This window comes from Schistocerca gregaria, chromosome 11, assembly GCF_023897955.1.
Source record: "Schistocerca gregaria isolate iqSchGreg1 chromosome 11, iqSchGreg1.2, whole genome shotgun sequence".
Taxonomy (NCBI): Eukaryota; Metazoa; Arthropoda; class Insecta; order Orthoptera; family Acrididae; genus Schistocerca; species Schistocerca gregaria.
The window spans coordinates 5868859-5876078 of NC_064930.1; the positions used below are offsets into that span (position 1 = coordinate 5868859).

A 7220-nucleotide genomic window follows, 5' to 3' on the forward strand; every position below is an offset into this window, starting at 1 on the left:
ATATGGGGTTCATCCAGCAGTAAGTGTGAAGCCGCAGTGCCGTTTCGGGGTTCTGTCCGAGGCCTTCACGGCTACCGTAGCGGCCCTGGGGCACACGAAGTCCCCACCGTACTTCACCCTCAACAGCGATCCCCTACTTTGGCCTGTGACTACATTTTTCGTAGACGAGGGCTATTAAGATGTTTATCCAATCCCTTGTCTCTGAAACAGAATGTGTAACATGTTACCAAAAGTTTTTTTGTGGTCCCTGCGCGTACATATCTGATAATATTTTGCTCGTTCGTATAATTCGTATTCTACAACACGGTCATTGCCGTGTTCAGATATAACGTAATGTACATAATTGCCAAACAACCACAACACAGCATTGGTTTTCTGGACAGGGAAGAAAACACCATCGGGGAAGAGTAATTTTTCAACATTGATCTCAGTACTAACAGTTCTGGTTATAAAGGCTACCCGCCGTTGGAGTCCCCTCCATATTTCGGCGTATCCGCCACAGAGAAAGCGGTGGATCAATGTGTCAACTGCGTCACATCGGGTGCACACAATCGTGTCACTAAGACCAATGGAGTGCAACTTTTCGTTAGTGGAAACTACGTTATTAACAACTCGGTACCAGGTTGCCTGAATGTCGGAAGACAGTTCACGATTACTAATATTTTTCCAAATTCTTTTCCAGTCTTTGTCGGGATATCTGCACTCCATTTTGTTGACATGTTCTTTCGTTGGTAAGAGTTCCATTAATTTCCTGCAATTCCTTGATTGTGGATTCGTGACAATACTGTCCATGTAGCTAATCTCTAAAAAGAACTGGCGAATATATTTCAATTTATAATTAATTCCGCCTATATTTATGGGTGGACGTAAATTTTCTGGCTGTAGGAGTCGATACAGCCTGGCTGTAATACTATGTGGATGTTTTTCTATAATTTGTAGGGTCCTCTTTATATATAACGCCGTAGTCTTCCGCCATATATCTGTTAAACCTAGGCCACCTTCAGCGGAAGGTAACGTAACTGTATCGACTGCTACTCTAAAAATATTCCCTGTCCATATAAATCGGCAAATGATACTCATTATACGTTTGGCAATGGGTTTCGAAACTGGCAATATTTGACCTATATATATAGCTTTTGATAAAATGGACCAATTAATTATTCTGATTCGTTGTTTAATGTTCAGATGTCTGGTCTGATTGAGTATTGTGGCTCCTCTGATTGTATCCAGTACTTTCTTCCAATTGTAGGTCATGGTCTGAAGCGGACATCGGTAAAAGGTGACACCCAGAGCGGTGTGACGATCGACGGAGCGTGCCCATTCCAAACGGACATCTTGAAGACCTTTAAGATTTAAAAACGAACTCTTCACCTCGTTAACCCTAGCGCCTGTAGCTTCACAAAAGATCTGAATATTCGTAGTTAATTTCTCTAAATCTTCGTTACTACGAATAACCACTCCAACGTCATCAGCATATGCATTGGTGACGTTGTTAACGCCAGATATCGTGATGCCCTCAAGATCGACATCGAGTCTCCTTAGTAAAGGCTCCAGTGCAACAACATACAGGAGCATTGACAAAGGACTTCCCTGCGGGACGCCGTTGCGAATTTCAATGGGTGGAGTGAAATGCCCATTTACAGACACTTGTGTTTGGATGCCTTCAACAATGTTAATTAAAACTTGCACAAAATGTTGACTAAAACCCACATAGGTCAACGTTCTGAACAAAAATAAGTGGTTGACCCTGTCAAAAGCCTTTGAGAAGTCGATAAAGGCAAGGCCTCCTGGTGAGGATGACGTTGCAAAAATTGCAGAGACATCCCTATATTCACAAACAGTTTTAAAAATATTCCGCCCCGAGAGACAGGTTTGGTGGTCACCTATGATCTTCTCCATTAGAGGTCTCAGTCTTTCCTTCAGTACACGTGCAATTATTTTATAATCCGAGTTCATCAAACATATTGGTCTCAATTGATTGAGATCTTTAACTGCCGCGTTCCTTCCCTTTGGTATTAGCACAGTTACGCTTTCTTTGAACTCGCGTGGAACAGTAACACCTTGCAACACTTCATTTATCACTTCTGTGAATTGATTACCGATGAGAGGCCAAAATTTACAATAAAACTCTACAGGCAAGCCATCAGGCCCTGGGGACTTACGGGTAGGCGAATATTTAAGTATATCAAACACCTCCTCACATGTGATCGCAGTGGTAAGGGACACATTGTCCTCGTCATTGATAACGTTGTCGATACCTGTAGTTCGTAGCAAATCGTTCGCACAGTCTAGATTATACCGGGTATCAGTATATAACGTACGATAAAATCCATAAACTGCATTTAAAATGTCAGAGTGTTCCGTCAGCACCCGGTTATCGCCCACTCTAAGACAAGCAATAAACGCTCGTCTTCTATTTCTTTCATGTTCGAGTAAGTGGTACAGCGATGCGTTTTCGTCCTCCGCCGTTGTCGGGACACGAGATTTAATTTTTAAACCCTCCAGCTGTTGTCGCTTGAGACTTATGAGGTGAGCCTTGATCTTCTTTATTTCAATGAAAACCTCATCAGTCATCTGCTGAGCTGATAGTTCCCTTAAGCATGTATAGTAAAATTCAACGGTATTGCGAGACCACATCGCTCGCTCCCTCCCGTAAGCTATTAGGGATGATCTCAATTTCTTTTTAGCACATGAGGTCCACCACGCAAGGCGAGAACTGTATTTATGGCGCATACGTAGAGCAGCCTGCCATACCTCCGCTACTGTTCTTGATAGGGCACCCTCGAACAACATATGGGTATTCAGCTTCCATAAGGGGCGACCCCAATACGTTCCTTGCTTCTGAAACCGAATGCTGCATTTCACTGCGAGATGGTCCGAAAAGGTAGTGGGAATTACTTCGATACCACTGATTTTATTTTCCAGGTTTGCTGTGACGTATATTCTGTCTATTCTGCTTTGCGAGCGACTACTGATGTACGTAAATTTGACTAACGTGGGGTATTTGCTTTCCCACACGTCTGTCCACTTCATGTTTGTCACCAAAGCCGCCAGTTCCCTGGAGAAGTTAAAATTTGGTCGCTGATCCTTTTTGTGAAGTACACAATTAAAGTCACCACCGATTAAAGCTTCCGCCGGATTCCCCTTAAGTAAATAGACCATATCGTTCTTAAAAAAATTAGCCCTATCATCTCTAGCGTTGTTACCAGAGGGGACATATACATTTAAAACAGTAGTAGTAAAAATTTTACAACTGATGCCCCTCCCATTTTCTAACAGACAGATATCCTTCACATCAATACCATCTTTGACAAGGATCGCAGTCCCACATGTGGCTTCCGGTGCAATATTTAAAATCTCTTGAAAACCTGGGACATAAAAGTTGTGGACATTAAATTCCTGTAGGAGGGCTATATCAGTATCCGACTGGTAAAGGAAATCTTTTAAAGAAGAGACTTTCGTTTCACTGCGAATCCGATTTATATTGATCGTGGTCACATTATATGTCAGTTCCGTTGGCATAGGTGCAGGTAAAAGAAATTGGCTAATGAAGTATACCCCATGCAGAGTCACGTCTGTACCATTCCATTCTGTCTGTCAGAAAGAAAAATAGACATTAAAAAAAAAAAAATTAAATGCCACTAGCATGTGTCAGGTCCATCTCCATTCCGTGGTCGGTGCGATCTTCTTGGGCATCGGCCCAATCAAGTCCTTTTCCTGAGACAGTTCGGTCTAAATCCATAGTAGTGCCGGTCTGCAAACCTGCGACGCCAAGCGGTGCGCGAGGTTGTTGTTGAAGATCATCTGCATCGGCACGACTCATCTCCGCTTCAGTACACTCGTTAACTCGTGCTACTGGGCATTGTTCTCGTAGTCGTTCATTATCCCTTAAATGTTTTAACTTTTCCCGCAATGCAGGAGCTAAACTCTCTGCTGCTTTGTGTGCCAATCTCCTCTTCTTGCCTTTCTTCGAAGATCTCTTCGGCGATCTAGCAGGAGATGAAGTTTGCGACCTGTCAGGAGAAGTACCGGATGATACGTCTGACGTCGCCTGTTCCTTTTTTCGGACAAAAGTCTGCGTATCGCATTCCACAACGGCAGAAGGAGGCGCATCTTTTTCCATGGCTCCCACTGGTAGCAACCCAGTCTTCAATTCTACACTATCGCTCGTTGTGGTTTCCTTGACGCAAGTGTCTTCTGTGGGCGCCAACGTGAAACCAATGTCCAGATTGCTATCTTCGTTCATAGTTCCCGCAGAGTGGATGCCTGGAGCGTCCACTCCTCGGAAGCTAGTGGCAATATCCTCACGTTGGTGGGAATCCTGACGACGCAAGGAAACCTCCGTTGCGGGTATTTGGGGATCTTCGGCCGAGTCCGCGGAAGAACGAGCAACCACAGTGGGAGAGTTGGAAAAAGTTGGCGTCGGCATAGATTCGAGGGGCGCGGAGCTGATCGGCAAACCATCCGCAAATCTAGAGCTTGAAGCCGGAGTATCATCGACAACCGCCCGCGAGGCAGCAGGCTCCCCGCGCACAGGCGGCACCGACTCGCCTCGGCTGCGGAAGTCAGCAGCGGCAGCGTATGACAACTTCATACCAACAACAGGGCCGGAACTCGGCATCTCGTCACGCGGTAACTGCGGGACACGCCTCCGTGAACATTCTGCACGAATGTGTTCCGTGGAATTGCATAAAGCGCAAGTCCGCGGTTGCCCATCATAGATAATCAAAGCACGATACCCACAAATATTAAGATAAGAGGGGACATGCTTCTGTAATTCAATCTTAATTTGCCTTACGCCGTTCAAGACAGGAAACATATGAGCTTCAGACCACCTTTCTGCCACATTGGAAATAATTCTGCCATAAGGCCGAAGGGCAACATTAAGTTCTTCGGGCGGAATTTCAAAAGGGAGCTCAAACACTCTGATCGTACGAATCCCGTACCCAGCATGACTAACAGCAACGTCACTCACATTCCCATCAGAATGATTAAACTTCACGCTACCTCCGCAACGATCCACAATGGAACTACATAATTCTGGACTTTTCATCTTCAGATACACAGCATTTGTCACAAACGAGAGATAAACTCCGACAACATCATCACCGTTAATCAATACTTTTTCGATAAACCATGCTTTAATTTCAAATGCTTTAGGTCGAACGAAATTTCGATCGAAAGTAAACTTGATTGTGTCTTTCCTCAAATAATTCGACCTATTCATTCTAGAACTTCATGAATACAAGTGCAACACGAATAGCGGCTTAGCAGCACCACTAACCTCAAACGCAGCGACTCAGCCTGTGTTTACTACAGCCAGACGTCCAGCTCCGCCACACGTCCGTCCCGCTCGGCGGCTGACTCGCAACTGCCATCTGAGCTACGCCCACCCCCCGTTGACTAGTAGTGCTACATACAGCCATATCAACGTCACAGACCCTTGCACTCCCAATATTCCGCAGACAAACACTACTCTCTATGTATCAGTGAGGGTGTCTTTCAGGTTTCGTGCAATCTGTATCGAATCGTAGTTGGCCACAATGAAAGTGGCACGCATAACGTCGAAAATAGAGTTCGGACACCGCTCTGAGTAAGACGAACGTGTTGTCCACTCTCTAGACTTCAATGACGTTAAGCCGTCATACCTAAGACAGGTCTGCACTCGATGACACCACGATAACAGCCGGTCCCCACACTTACACCTTGCTCTCCTTATGACAGTATACATCATATCAGTCTGTGACGCTGGTTTTGCAACTTCTTGCGTGCCTTTATGTTCGCCGCGACCAACACTTACCATGCACTGACCAAAAAACATGGAGAAGCCGGGTCTTGAACCCGAGACCTTCCACACGCTAAGCGAACGATCTGCCATCTGAGCTACGGCTACACACACGACTAAGCCTGGCTATTCTCCATTCTTTGCGACTCTGATGTGCACAGACACGATGGTTGGTTGGTTTGTAGCGGCGAAGGTACCAGAGTACAAAGGCGCGGACACGTTCATATACACAAGAGTTCCAAGTAGTTTCGATGCTCTGGTATTACGAATGCAAATTCCGTCTGTTTTGAATTGAAAGGGCGGTCACAAATTGGTCCTTTTCACTCCTTGTCGACAATCACACAGCACCTGAGGTAACAAGCACATCTCGAGCCCCACTGTGCTCTCCATTGTTCATGCCAACTCAGTGCCTCGCTCTTTGCTACTGTGTAAAACTCTTGTCGTCCAACTGCAAAACATTGGGACACAACAATTTTCCGCGTCTCCACTGCACTGATCATACTACGAAACGCTCCCCAAACTTGGCAATCACCCATGCAGCCGACTTTTCCGACTTTACACAAAGGTCACGCAACGCTCACGCTAGTGACAGCCTTATTTATAGTTCGACGTGGCTCCAAAGCGAATGAGCACATTTCGCCTACGGCTTAGGCCGCTCTCCTAGTGTGGCTGCTCTGTCTCTGTAGGCAGCGAGGGGCTGCAAGCTTCCTGTGTTCGCACCTATATCACCTGTGCTTGCTTGTCAGAGACAGACTATCGCAAAACATACAACTCACTCCATGAATTGATTGCTACGGCATCTGTTATCAGCAGTCACAACCAGCAACACCAGTAGCAGGCGACTGCACGCAAAGAATGGGAACGTGCAGTGGGATTTACGTGAACTCGGCGCAAGGAAGATCTTTCCGACGTAGGCTTGAGAATCTTATGGGAACATTTGTACTGTATCTAAGTTAAGTGTAGTTGTGGGAGGAGGGTGCTTCCTGCACACGAATAAAATCACGATCGCCAATTGTGGATGCTAATCGTTCGCTTGTATCTGCCTAGACACCGCTGCTGGTTGGGAATTATTCCACTTGCATGGCAAGGTGCGCATGTAGGTGTGTTAAAAATTCTGCAGGCGCTGGGTATCGATCCCAGTACCTCTCACACGCTAAGCGAGCGCTCTACCATCTGAGCTACGCCCACCCCCCCGTTGACTAGTAGTGCTACATACAGCCATATCAACGTCACAGACCCTTGCACTCCCAATATTCCGCAGACAAACACTACTCTCTATGTATCAGTGAGGGTGTCTTTCAGGTTTCGTGCAATCTGTATCGAATCGTAGTTGGCCACAATGAAAGTGGCACGCATAACGTCGAAAATAGAGTTCGGACACCGCTCTGAGTAAGACGAACGTGTTGTCCACTCTCTAGACTTCAATGACGTTAAG

The 7220-nt window shown here is 45.8% G+C and overlaps 1 non-coding gene across 1 annotated transcript; it reads right to left on the reverse strand.

Annotated features, from left to right (window-relative positions):
- Window positions 1-6900: 6900 nt before the first annotated feature.
- Trnaa-agc (transfer RNA alanine (anticodon AGC)) lies at window positions 6901-6973 on the reverse strand. Its single transcript has one exon. It is a non-coding gene; the product is annotated as a tRNA-Ala (tRNA).
- Between the last annotated feature and the right edge of the window lie 247 nt (window positions 6974-7220).